General features: G+C 42.1%; 25 pseudogenes; all 25 read right to left on the bottom strand.

Moving 5' to 3' along the window:
* Positions 1-869: 869 nt before the first annotated feature.
* On the bottom strand, positions 870-988 carry LOC142745134 (5S ribosomal RNA; annotated as a pseudogene).
* Positions 989-1,055: 67 nt separating this feature from the next.
* LOC142747217 (5S ribosomal RNA) lies at positions 1,056-1,174 on the bottom strand (annotated as a pseudogene).
* A 1,053-nt stretch (positions 1,175-2,227) lies between these two features.
* On the bottom strand, positions 2,228-2,346 carry LOC142745609 (5S ribosomal RNA; annotated as a pseudogene).
* A 67-nt stretch (positions 2,347-2,413) lies between these two features.
* Positions 2,414-2,532, bottom strand: LOC142746763 (5S ribosomal RNA; annotated as a pseudogene).
* A 67-nt stretch (positions 2,533-2,599) lies between these two features.
* On the bottom strand, positions 2,600-2,718 carry LOC142744595 (5S ribosomal RNA; annotated as a pseudogene).
* Positions 2,719-2,786: 68 nt separating this feature from the next.
* LOC142746284 (5S ribosomal RNA) lies at positions 2,787-2,905 on the bottom strand (annotated as a pseudogene).
* A 67-nt stretch (positions 2,906-2,972) lies between these two features.
* Positions 2,973-3,091, bottom strand: LOC142746715 (5S ribosomal RNA; annotated as a pseudogene).
* A 5,024-nt stretch (positions 3,092-8,115) lies between these two features.
* Positions 8,116-8,234, bottom strand: LOC142746096 (5S ribosomal RNA; annotated as a pseudogene).
* Positions 8,235-8,301: 67 nt separating this feature from the next.
* LOC142746074 (5S ribosomal RNA) lies at positions 8,302-8,420 on the bottom strand (annotated as a pseudogene).
* Positions 8,421-8,487: 67 nt separating this feature from the next.
* Positions 8,488-8,606, bottom strand: LOC142745047 (5S ribosomal RNA; annotated as a pseudogene).
* A 253-nt stretch (positions 8,607-8,859) lies between these two features.
* Positions 8,860-8,978, bottom strand: LOC142744631 (5S ribosomal RNA; annotated as a pseudogene).
* Positions 8,979-9,045: 67 nt separating this feature from the next.
* LOC142745168 (5S ribosomal RNA) lies at positions 9,046-9,164 on the bottom strand (annotated as a pseudogene).
* A 67-nt stretch (positions 9,165-9,231) lies between these two features.
* LOC142746283 (5S ribosomal RNA) lies at positions 9,232-9,350 on the bottom strand (annotated as a pseudogene).
* A 64-nt stretch (positions 9,351-9,414) lies between these two features.
* Positions 9,415-9,533, bottom strand: LOC142744708 (5S ribosomal RNA; annotated as a pseudogene).
* A 67-nt stretch (positions 9,534-9,600) lies between these two features.
* Positions 9,601-9,719, bottom strand: LOC142745234 (5S ribosomal RNA; annotated as a pseudogene).
* Positions 9,720-9,787: 68 nt separating this feature from the next.
* Positions 9,788-9,906, bottom strand: LOC142746755 (5S ribosomal RNA; annotated as a pseudogene).
* A 67-nt stretch (positions 9,907-9,973) lies between these two features.
* Positions 9,974-10,092, bottom strand: LOC142744923 (5S ribosomal RNA; annotated as a pseudogene).
* Positions 10,093-10,719: 627 nt separating this feature from the next.
* Positions 10,720-10,838, bottom strand: LOC142746073 (5S ribosomal RNA; annotated as a pseudogene).
* Positions 10,839-10,905: 67 nt separating this feature from the next.
* LOC142747081 (5S ribosomal RNA) lies at positions 10,906-11,024 on the bottom strand (annotated as a pseudogene).
* A 253-nt stretch (positions 11,025-11,277) lies between these two features.
* On the bottom strand, positions 11,278-11,396 carry LOC142744630 (5S ribosomal RNA; annotated as a pseudogene).
* Positions 11,397-11,463: 67 nt separating this feature from the next.
* Positions 11,464-11,582, bottom strand: LOC142746147 (5S ribosomal RNA; annotated as a pseudogene).
* Positions 11,583-11,649: 67 nt separating this feature from the next.
* On the bottom strand, positions 11,650-11,768 carry LOC142745190 (5S ribosomal RNA; annotated as a pseudogene).
* Positions 11,769-11,835: 67 nt separating this feature from the next.
* LOC142744448 (5S ribosomal RNA) lies at positions 11,836-11,954 on the bottom strand (annotated as a pseudogene).
* A 435-nt stretch (positions 11,955-12,389) lies between these two features.
* LOC142744707 (5S ribosomal RNA) lies at positions 12,390-12,508 on the bottom strand (annotated as a pseudogene).
* Positions 12,509-12,575: 67 nt separating this feature from the next.
* LOC142745115 (5S ribosomal RNA) lies at positions 12,576-12,694 on the bottom strand (annotated as a pseudogene).
* Between the last annotated feature and the right edge of the window lie 404 nt (positions 12,695-13,098).

Genomic DNA, 13,098 nt, shown 5'->3' with positions numbered 1-13,098 from the left:
GAAGTAACATCCTCTTCTCTTCAGAACGCCCAGCTTGTGACAGTGCAGATCTGTGACGTCACTCACAGGTCCTGCATCGTGACGGCCACATCGGCAGCAGAGGCTACAGTTGATTCTGCAGCAGCATCAGCGTTTGCAGGTAAGATCGACTTACCTGCAAACGCTGATGCTGCTGCAGAATCAACTGTAGCCTCTGGTGCCGATGTGGCCGTCACGATGCAGGACCTGTGAGTGAAGTCACAGATCTGCACTGTCACAAGCTGGGCGTTCTGAAGAGAAGAGGATGTTACTTCTCATCAGAGCGCCCAGCTAGTAAAAGAAGTAAAAACGCCCCGATGTACGCACATGATACACGCCCACTTGGACTTTTACTTTTAAACACACCCACTTGGACTTTTTTGCAAGCCTCATTTGCATAACTACAAAAATGGTCATAACTTGGCCAAAAATGCTCGTTTTTTTTAAATAAAAACGTTACTGTAATCTACATTGCAGCGCCTATCTGCTGCAATAGCAGATAGGGGTTGCAAAATCTGGTGACAGAGCCTCTTTAAGCTGTGTAACTTCTGCGATCTGACGAGAGCAGTCACATTCAGCTTAAAATGGCCATTGACGTTAAATGCTTTAATCCATAGTCCTATTTAATCTATTGTGAAACTAAATCTAAACGACATAATAAAATGTCAACCGCACCACGGATTCCCAGACAGTCTCCCACACACTGGCACTAGCGAGGCCTTAAGCTGTGTAACTTCTGCGATCTGACGAGAGCAAGCACATTCAGCTTAGAATGGCCATGGACATTAAATGCTTTAATCCATAGTCCTTTTTAATCGATTGTGAAACAAAATCTAAACGACATAATAAAAAGTCAACCGCACCACGGATTCCCAGACAGTCTCCCACACTGGTACTAGCGAGGCCTTAAGCTGAGTAACTTCTGCGATCTGACGAGAGCAGGCACATTCAGCTTAGATTGGCCATTGACGTTAAATGCTTTAATCCATAGTCCTATTTAATCTATTGTGAAACAAAATCTAAAAGACATAATAAAAAGTCAACCGCACCACGGATTCCCAGACAGTCTCCCACACTGGTACTAGCGAGGCCTTAAGCTGTGTAACTTCTGCAATCTGACGAGAGCAGGCACATTCAGCTTAGAATGGCCATTACTAAGGGAGAAGAAAAAAAGAAGAGACACGGCGCCACATAGTGCAATAAAGCAAGGGAGTACAAGGAGCAATTGGATGTAAGAAATTTGCTCACCTTTGCAAGTGGATACCGTTACGTATCTCACAAGCCAAAAAGCTGCTGCCAGGTCCGTGCACAAGCAAAAGGAGTTTTGCTGTCAGAAGGGATCAAAGAATAAGGAAAAAGGGGACCAACGGCGCTGCTAAAGTCAATGTCGAGGCAAAAGTTGATGATAAATGTTTAATGAAAGAGGCTACGCGTTTCGACACCGTACCGGCGTCTTCATCAGGCCAATACAAATTGTGCGATGTGCACACGTTTATATACAAAAAGAAATGAGACATAATTGCAAAAAAAAGGAAAAAAAGAACCGCCAATCAGGGCGGGTCAAAGGTCAAATATATAAATTGCATAAGTACTGATGTGCAAAACAGCGCGTTACAAGGTTTGTTCAGGAAAAACAATGTGAACATGAAAAACAATATAAACATAAATAAAATATAATGAATACAATAAAACTGCAAAGAATCACTAACAGCGTATTAAGAATGAACAGATTAAGTCAAAACACAAACGTTAAAAGAATGGCCATTGACATTAAATGCTTTAATCCATAGTCCTTTTTAATAGATTGTGAAACAAATTCTAAACGACATAATAAAAAGTCAACAGCACCACGGATTCCCAGACAGTCTCCCACACTGGTACTAGCGAGGTGTTAAAGTGTTATTCATCTGCGATTTGACGAGAAAAGGCAAATTTCAGCTTAGAATGGCCATTAACTTTTAAAGCTTTAGTTTATTATTATTTTTAATCGATTGTGAAACAAATTCTAAACGACATAATAAAAAGGCAACCGCACCACGGATTCCCAGACAGTCTCCCACACTGGTACTAGCGAAGCCTTAAGCTGTGTAACTTCTGCGAGCTGACAAGGGCAGGGACATTCAGCTTAGAATGGCCATTGACGTTAAATGCTTTAATCAATAGTCCTATTTAATCTATTGTGAAACAAAATCTAAACGACATAATAAAAAGGCAACCGCTCCACGGATTCCCAGACAGTCTCCCACACTGGTACTAGCGAGGCCTTAAGCTGTGTAACTTCTGCGATCTGACGAGAGCAGGCACATTCAGCTTAGAATGGCCATTGACATTAAAAGCCTTAATCCATAGTCCTATTTAATCTATTGTGAAACAAAATCTAAACAACATAATAAAAAGTCAACCGCACCACGGATTCCCAGACAGTCTCCCACACTGGTACTAGCGAGGCCTTAAGCTGTGTAACTTCTGCGATGTGACGAGAGCAGGGACATTCAGCTTAGAATGGCCATTGACATTAAATGCTTTAATCCATAGTCCTTTTTAATCGATTGTGAAACAAAATCTAAACGACATAATAAAAATTCAACCGCACCACGGATTCCCAGACAGTCTCCCACACTGGTACTATCGAGGCCTTAAGCTGTGTAACTTCTGCGATCTGACGAGAGCAGGCACATTCAGCTTAGAATGGCCATTGACAATAACTGTTTAAAATCCATAGTCCTTTTTAATCTATTGTGAAACAAAATCTAAACGACATAATAAAAAGGCAACCGCACCACGGATTCCCAGACAGTCTCCCACACTGGTACTAGCGAGGCCTTAAACTGTGTAACTTCTGCGATCTGACGAGAGCAGGCACATTCAGCATAGAATGGCCATTGACATTAAAATCCTTAATCCATAGTCCTATTTAATCTATTGTGAAACAAAATCTAAACAACATAATAAAAAGTCAACTGCACCACGGATTCCCAGACAGTCTCCCACACTGTTACTAGCGAGGCCTTAAGCTGTGTAACTTCTGCGATCTGACGAGAGCAGGGACATTCAGCTTAGAATGGCCATTGATAGAGATGAGCGAACTTATCAAAAGTTCGGTTCGGCTAGTTCGCCGAATTTCACAAAAAGGTTCGGTTCGGACCGAACTAGTTCTGACCGAACCTGTCACTTACGTGCGCCGAGCATGCTACTGTCCAGGGTGCTGATAGAGTTAATGGGCTGCACTAACTCTTTCAGCAACCTTCACAGTACATGCTCGGCGCGCGGAAAATACCATTTAAATGTAATAAAAAAATAAAAATTATACGTTCGTACTTACTTTCCTCCTGTCCGGCCTCCAGCGATGACGTTTCATCCCTTTCGCCGCTGCAGCCAATCACAGGCTGTAGTGGCGGTCACGCACGTCAGGATGACGCTTCATCCCACGTGACCGCCTCTGCAGCCAATCACAGGCTGCAGCGGCGACATGAATGAAACGTCATCGCTGGAGGCCGGACAGGAGGAAAGTAAGTATGAACGTATTATTATTATTTTTTGGCATGTATGTATGTTGGCATGTATGTATGTATGTATGTATGTATGTATGTTGGCATGTATGTATGTTGTCATGTATGTATGTATGTATATCTGTGCATGTATGTTGGCATGTATGTATATATGTGCATGTTTGTATGTATATTTGCATGTATATATTTGCATGTATGTATGTATGTTTGCATGTATGTATTTTTGCATGTATGTTGTCATGTATGTATGTTGTCATGTATGTATATATGTGCATGTGTGTATGTATATTTGTATGTATGTATGTATGTTTGCATGTATGTGTGTTTGCATGAATGTATGTTTGCATGTATGTATGCATGTTTGTATGTATATTTGCATGTGTGTATATATATATATATATATGTATGTATGTTGTCATGTATGTATGTTGTCATGTATGTATATATGTGCATGTATGTTGTCATGTATGTATGTATATATGTGCATGTATGTTTGCATGTATGTTGGCATGTATGTATACATGTGCATGTTTGTATGTATATTTGCATGTATATATGTTTGCATGTGTGTATGTATGTTTGCATGTATGTATGTTTGCATGTATGTATGTTGTCATGTATGTTTGTATGTATGTTGTCATGTATGTATGTATATATGTGCATGTATGTATGTTTGCATGTTTTTATTTTTGCATGTATGTTTGCATGTATGTTTATATATATATGTGCATGTATGTAATTATGTTTGCATGTATTTATGTTTGCATGTATATTTGTGCATGCTTGTATATATGTATGTATGTATCTTTGCATGTTTGTTTGTATGTATGTATGTTTTCATGTGTGTGTGTATGCATGTATGTATGATAGTTTGCATGTATATATGTGTGTATGTTTGCATGTATATATGTGCATGCTTGTATATATGTATGTATGTATATTTGTATATATGTATGTATGGCCATGTATGATACTGTCTGCTGGCGCCCTGTATCTAAGTCAACTTCACGGGAGGCTTCTATACATGGTATAACAGTCAGTATCACACATTAAACTGAATCTAAGCCTACGACATGTTTTATTTCATTATTTATTTTTTTTACAGGTTTGGTGTTTGGACTACGTCGGTTTCGAGGACTACTTAGATGACGTTTTTGTTTTCTACAATAAAATGGTTAATGAGGGTTGTGTTGGGGGTGCTTTATTTCAATAAAATATTTTATCTATATCTTTGTCTTTTTCTTTTCAAATTTTATTATTACCACTTTAGTAATGGCCGCTGTCTGAGTGACAACATCCATTACTAAGGCGAGGCTTAGTGTTAGCCGGTGCAGAGGCTAACACTAACCACCATTATTACCCCGGTACCCAAAACCACCAGGGGTGCCGGGAAGAGCCAGGTACGATCCAGTACCCGACCATCTGTTGTGATGGTCGGGCCCTGGGGCGGCCGCAGGCTGGTATTATGAGGCTGGGAAGGGCCAAAAACAGTGGACCTTCCCACCCTTGTAATGCTAGGCTGCTGCTGCTGTGTTGTATCTGGCTGGTTATAAAAGTGGGGGGGACCCCACGTCATTTTTTTTAAATTATTTATTTATTTACATATTTTTTTTTAAAAAGACATGGGGTTCCACCCAATTTATCATAACCAGCCACATACAACACAGTGTTATTAGCCTGGGAATGGACAAAACCAGTGGCCCTTCCCACCCATGTAATGCCAGACTGCTGCGGCCTTGTATATGGCTGGTTATAAAAAATGTGGGGGACCCGTCTATTGCTAAATTTGTTAAATTCCAAAAAAAAAACGACGTGGGGGTCCCCCCCATTTTTATAACCAGCCCGATACAACACAGCAGCAGCAGCCTAGCATTACAAGGGTGGGAAGGTCCACTGATTTTGGCCCTTCCCAGCCTCATAATACCAGCCTACGGCCGCCCCAGTACCCGACCATCACAACAGATGGTCGGGTACTGGATCGTACCAAGCTCTTCCCGGCACCCCTGGTGGTGGTGGGTACCGGGGTAATAATGGGTGGTTAGTGCTAGCCTCTGCACCGGCTAACACTAAGTACCGCCTTAATAATGGACGCTGTCAATCAGCCAACTGCCATTATCTAGGCACTAATAAAGTTTGAAAAAAAACCACAAAGACAATTCTTTTTTATTGAAATAAGAAATCCCCAACAAAACCCTCGTTAACCATTTTATTAAAATTTGAAAAAAACGCAGATCTACGCAGTAGTCCAACGAATCGAAGATGTAGTCCAATCGGTACATCAAAATCTGCAACAACATAAAAAAACAGTTATCAATGTGAACAATACCAATACTTCTACTCACCTATACACATATATACACGCACACACAAACAAACAACCATACACAGACACACACATATATACACAAACACAACAAGATATACACACACACATAAACAGACAAACACACACATATACACGAACTCACACATATACAAACAAAAACACACATATCCAAACACACACACAGTTATACACACATACCCAAACACACATATACACAAACACATATACACAAACACACCCATATATACACACAAACACACACTCACAAAAACACACACAAACATCTACACACAAACATATACACAAATACACCCATATATACACAAACATATACACAAACACACCCATATATACACACACACATATAAAAACAAAAACAGACAAAGTCACATACCCAAACACAAACACACACATACATACACAAACACGGTTTCTTTTAAATGCTGCTGGGGAACCCGCTCGATCCACTATATAAGGCTGCGCTACAGTGCAGCATTTAAAAGAAACAGGATCCTGACCTGTCCATAGAGTTTAAGGCAGCACAGATTATTTCAGGAGATGAGCACGGGCAGCCGTTCGTTTTTCCGAGCCGTGCTCCCATCATGCACACGACCGTAAAAACACCCGTTATTACGCAATAACGGGCTCATAGACTTCTGTTACCCACGGGTACCTTTCCGTATTCTCACGGGAAGGTGCCCGTGCCGTTAAAAAAATAGAACATGTTCTATTTTTCTATTTTACGGGCCGTGCTGCTATAATTATAATGACAGCACGGTTCGCAAAAGCGGCCGGCTGCCCGTGGCCGGCCGGCCGTGCTCGTAGTTACGAGTCGTAATTACGAGCACGGCCCGTAAAATAAAAAAATAGAACATGTTCTATCTTTTTAACGGCACGGGCACCTTCCCGTGAGAAAACGGGAAGGTACCCGTGGCTAACAGAAGTCTATGGGCCCGCTATTTCGGGTCGTAATTACGACCCGTGATAACGGGTGTTTTTATGGTCGTGTGCATGAGGCCCCGTAATGACGGGTGGCTACATGTGTGCACCCGTCATTACGGCAGCGTTGCTAGGCGACGTCAGTAAGGGTATGTGCACACACACTAATTACGTCCGTAACTGACGGACGTATTTCGGCCGCAAGTACCGGACCGAACACACTGCAGGGAGCCGGGCTCCTAGCATCATACTTATGTACGATGCTAGGAGTCCCTGCCTCTCCGTGGAACTACTGTCCCGTACTGAAAACATGATTACAGTACGGGACAGTTGTCCTGCAGAGAGGCAGGGACTCCTAGCATCGTATATAACTATGATGCTAGGAGCCCGGCTCCCTGCACTGTGTTCGGTCCGGTACTTGCGGCCGAAATACGTCCGTCATTTACGGACGTAATTAGTGTGTGTGCACATACCCTAAATAGTCACTGTCCAGGGTGTTGAAAGAGTTAACTGATCGGCAGTAACTGTTTCAGTACCCTGGACAGTGACTACCGATCACAGTACCTGTAAAAAAAAAGACGTTCATACTTACCGAGAACTTTCTGCTTCCTCCAGTCCGGTCTCCTGGCCGTTGCCTTGGTGACGCGTCCCTCTCGACATCCGGCCCGACATTCATTGATGACGATGCAGCCCATGTGAGCGCTGCAGCCAATCACAGGCTGCCGCGGCCTCTGCAGCCAATCACAGGCTGCAGAGGCCTCTGCAGCCAATCACAGGCTGCCGCGTCAGAAAAGGTCGGACTGGAGGAAGAAGAGGGACTCGTCAACAAGACAACGACCGGGTACGTATGAAATGCTTTTTATTTTATTTTTAATCAGCAGCCTCTTTTCTCTATCAGTGATTGATAGAGATAAGTGGCTGCCGATTTGTATAATGTTTTTGACCGGGTTCGGTCAAAACGGGTTCGGCCGAACCCGGTGAAGTTCGGATTCGCTGCGAACCGAACTTTACCGGAAGTTCGGACCGAAACCGGGTTCGGTTGTCCCGGTTCGCTCATCTCTAGCCATTGACATTAAATGCTTTAATCCATAGTCCTTTTTAATCGATTGTGAAACAAAATCTAAACGACATAATAAAAATTCAACCGCACCACGGATACCCAGACAGTCTCCCACACTGGTACTAACGAGGCATTAAGCTGTGTAACATCTGCGATCTGACGAGAGCAGGCACATTCAGCTTAGAATGGCCATTGACATTAAATGCTTTAATCCATAGTCCTTTTTAATCGATTGTGAAACTAAATCTAAACGACATAATAAAAGTCAACCGCACCACGGATTCCCAGACAGTCTCCCACACTGGTACTAGCGAGGCCTTAAGCTGTGTAACTTCTGCGATCTGACGAGGGCAGGCACATTCAGCTTAGAATGGCCATGGACATTAAATGCTTTAATCCATAGTCCTTTTTAATCGATTGTGAAACAAAATCTAAACGACATAATAAAAAGTCAACCGCACCACGGATTCCCAGACAGTCTCCCACACTGGTACTAGCGAGACCTTAAGCTGTGTAACTTCTGCGATCTGTCGAGAGCAGGCACATTCAGCTTAGAATGGCCATTGACGTTTAATGCTTTAATCCATAGTCCTATTTAATCTATTGTGAAACAAAATCTAAAAGACATAATAAAAAGTCAACTGCACCACGGATTCCCAGACAGTCTCCCACACTGGTACTAGCGAGGCCTTCAGCTGTGTAACTTCTGCGATCTGACGAGAGCAGGGACATTCAGCTTAGAATGGCCATTGACATTAAATGCTTTAATCCATAGTCCTTTTTAATCGATTGTGAAACAAAATCGAAACGACATAATAAAAATACAACCGCACCACGGATTCCCAGACAGTCTCCCACACTGGTACTAGCGAGGCATTAAGCTGTGTAACATCTGCGATCTGACGAGAGCAGGCACATTCAGCTTAGAATGGCCATTGCCATTAAATGCTTTAATCCATAGTACTTTTTAATCGATTGTGAAACAAAATCTAAACGACATAATAAAAAGTCAACCGCACCACGGATTCCCAGACAGTCTCCCACACTGGTACTAGCGAGGCCTTAAGCTGTGTAACTTCTGCGATCTGACGAGAGCAGGCACATTCAGCTTAGAATGGCCATGGACATTAAATGCTTTAATCCATAGTCCTTTTTAATCGATTGTGAAACAAAATCTAAACGACATAATAAAAAGTCAACCGCACCACGGATTCCCAGACAGTCTCCCACACTGGTACTAGCGAGGCCTTAAGCTGTGTAACTTCTGCGATCTGACGAGAGCAGGCACATTCAGCTTAGAATGGCCATTGACATTAAAAGCCTTAATCCATAGTCCTATTTAATCTATTGTGAAACAAAATCTAAACGACATAATAAAAAGGCAACCGCACCACGGATTCCCAGACAGTCTCCCACACTGGTACTAGCGAGGCCTTAAACTGTGTAACTTCTGCGATCTGACGAGAGCAGGCACATTCAGCATAGAATGGCCATTGACATTAAAATCCTTAATCCATAGTCCTATTTAATCGATTGTGAAACAAAATCTAAACAACATAAAAAGTCAACCGCACCACGGATTCCCAGACAGTCTCCCACGCTGGTACTAGCGAGGCCTTAAGCTGTGTAACTTCTGCGATCTGACGAGAGCAGGCACATTCAGCTTAGAATGGCCATTTACATTAAATGCTCTAATCCATAGTCCTTTTTAATCGATTGTGAAACAAAATCTAAACAACATAATAAAAAGTCAACAGCACCACGGATTCCCAGACAGTCTCCCACACTGGTACTAGCGAGGCCTTAAGCTGTGTAACTTCTGCGATCTGACGAGAGCAGGGACATTCAGCTTAGAATGGCCATTGACATTAAATGCTTTAATCCATAGTCCTTTTTAATCGATTGTGAAACAAAAATCTAAACGATATAATAAAAAATCAACCGCACCACGGATTCCCAGACAGTCTACCACACTGGTACTAGCGAGGCCTTAAGCTGTGTAACTTCTGCGATCTGACGTGAGCAGGAACATTCAGCTTGGAATGGCCATTGACATTAAATGCTTTAATCCATAGTCCTTTTTAATCGATTGTGAAACAAAATCTAAACGACATAATAAAAAGTCAACCGCACCACGGATTCCCAGACAGTCTCCCACACTGGTACTAGCGAGGCCTTAAGCTGTGTAACTTCTGCGATCTGACGAGAGCAGGCACATTTAGCTTAGAATGGCCATTGACGTTAAATGCTTTAATCCATAGTCCTATTTAATCTATTGTGAAACAAAATCTAAACGACATAATAAAAAGTCAACCGCACCACGGATTCCCAGACAGTCTCCCACACTGGTACTGGCAAGGCGTTAAGCTGTGTAACTTCTGCGATCAAACGAGAGCAGGCACAATCAGCTTAGAATGGCCAATGACATTAAATGCTTTAATCCATAGTCCTTTTTAATCGATTGTGAAACAAAATCTAAACGACATAATAAAAATTCAACCGCACCACGGATTCCCAGACAGTCTCCCACACTGGTACTAACGAGGCATTAAGCTGTGTAACATCTGCGATCTGACGAGAGCAGGCACATTCAGCTTAGAATGGCCATTGACATTAAATGCTTTAATCCATAGTCCTTTTTAATCGATTGTGAAACTAAATCTAAACGACATAATAAAAAGTCAACCGCACCTCGGATTCCCAGACAGTCTCCCACACTGGTACTAGCGAGGCCTTAAGCTGTGTAACTTCTGCGATCTGACGAGAGCAGGCACATTCAGCTTAGAATGGCCATGTGGACATTAAATGCTTTAATCCATAGTCCTTTTTAATCGATTGTGAAACAAAATCTAAACGACATAATAAAAAGTCAACCGCACCACGGATTCCCAGACAGTCTCCCACACTGGTACTAGCGAGACCTTAAGCTGTGTAACTTCTGCGATCTGTCGAGAGCAGGCACATTCAGCTTAGAATGGCCATTGACGTTAAATGCTTTAATCCATAGTCCTATTTAATCTATTGTGAAACAAAATCTAAAAGACATAATAAAAAGTCAACTGCACCACGGATTCCCAGACAGTCTCCCACACTGGTACTAGCGAGGCCTTCAGCTGTGTAACTTCTGCGATCTGACGAGAGAAGGGACATTCAGCTTAGAATGGCCATTGACATTAAATGCTTTAATCCATAGTCCTTTTTAATCGATTGTGAAACAAAATCTAAACGACATAATAAAAATTCAACCGCACCACGGATTCCCAGACAGTCTCCCACACTGGTACTAGCGAGGCATTAAGCTGTGTAACATCTGCGATCTGACGAGAGCAGACACATTCAGCTTAGAATGGCCATTGCCATTAAATGCTTTAATCCATAGTCCTTTTTAATCGATTGTGAAACAAAATCTAAACGACATAATAAAAAGTCAACCGCACCACGGATTCCCAGACAGTCTCCCACACTGGTACTAGCGAGGCCTTAAGCTGTGTAACTTCTGCGATCTGACGAGAGCAGGCACATTCAGCTTAGAATGGCCATGGACATTAAATGCTTTAATCCATAGTCCTTTTTAATCGATTGTGAAACAAAATCTAAACGACATAATAAAAAGTCAACCGCACCACGGATTCCCAGACAGTCTCCCACACTGGTACTAGCGAGGCCTTAAGCTGTGTAACTTCAGCGATCTGACGAGAGCAGGCACATTCAGGTTAGAATGGCCATTGACGTTAAATGCTTTAATCCATAGTCCTATTTAATCTATTGTGAAACAAAATCTAAAAGACATAATAAAAAGGCAACCGCACCACGGATTCCCAGACAGTCTCCCACACTGGTACTAGCGAGGCCTTAAACTGTGTAACTTCTGCGATCTGACGAGAGCAGGCACATTCAGCTTAGAATGGCCATTGACATTAAAATCCTTAATCCATAGTCCTATTTAATCTATTGTGAAACAAAATCTAAACAACATAATAAAAAGTCAACTGCACCACGGATTCCCAGACAGTCTCCCACACTGGTACTAGCGAGGCCTTAAGCTGTGTAACTTCTGCGATCGGACGAGAGCAGGGACATTCAGCTTAGAATGGCCATTAACATTAAATGCTTTAATCCATAGTCCTTTTTAATCGATTGTGAAACAAATCTAAACGACATAATAAAAATTTAACCGCACCACGGATCCCCAGACAGTCTCCCACACTGGTACTAGCGAGGCCTTAAGCTGTGTAACTTCTGCGAACTGACGAGAGCAGGCACATTCAGCTTAGAATGGCCATTGACGTTAAATGCTTTAATCCATAGTCCTATTTAATCTATTGTGAAACAAAATCTAAACGACATAATAAATAGTCAACCGCACCACGGATTCCCAGACAGTCTCCCACACTGGTACTAGCGAGGCATTAAGCTGTGTAACTTCTGCGATCTGACGAGAGCAGTCACATTCAGTTTAGAATGGCCATTGACATTAAAAGCCTTAATCCATAGTCCTATTTAATCTATTGTGAAACAAAATCTAAACAACATAAAAAGTCAACCGCACCACGGATTCCCAGACAGTCTCCCACGCTGGTACTAGCGAGGCCTTAAGCTGTGTAACTTCTGCGATCTGACGAGAGCAGGCACATTCAGCTTAGAATGGCCATTTACATTAAATGCTCTAATCCATAGTCCTTTTTAATCGATTGTGAAACAAAATCTAAACAACATAATAAAAAGTCAACAGCACCACGGATTCCCAGACAGTCTCCCACACTGGTACTAGCGAGGCCTTAAGCTGTGTAACTTCTGCGATCTGACGAGAGCAGGGACATTCAGCTTAGAATGGCCATTGACATTAAATGCTTTAATCCATAGTCCTTTTTAATCGATTGTGAAACAAAAATCTAAACGATATAATAAAAAATCAACCGCACCACGGATTCCCAGACAGTCTACCACACTGGTACTAGCGAGGCCTTAAGCTGTGTAACTTCTGTGATCTGACGAGAGCAGGAACATTCAGCTTGGAATGGCCATTGACATTAAATGCTTTAATCCATAGTCCTTTTTAATCGATTGTGAAACAAAATCTAAACGACATAATAAAAAGTCAACCGCACCACGGATTCCCAGACAGTCTCTCACACTCGTACTAGCAAGGCCTTAAAGTGTTATATATCTGTGATTTGACGAGAAAAGGCACATTTAAGCTTAGAATGGCTATTAACTTTTTAAGCTTTAGTTTATTATTATTTTTA

This window comes from Rhinoderma darwinii, chromosome 2, assembly GCF_050947455.1.
Source record: "Rhinoderma darwinii isolate aRhiDar2 chromosome 2, aRhiDar2.hap1, whole genome shotgun sequence".
Taxonomy (NCBI): Eukaryota; Metazoa; Chordata; class Amphibia; order Anura; family Rhinodermatidae; genus Rhinoderma; species Rhinoderma darwinii.
The sequence above is the reverse complement of the archived record's forward strand: the minus strand, read 5'-3'. Positions and strand labels throughout refer to the sequence as shown.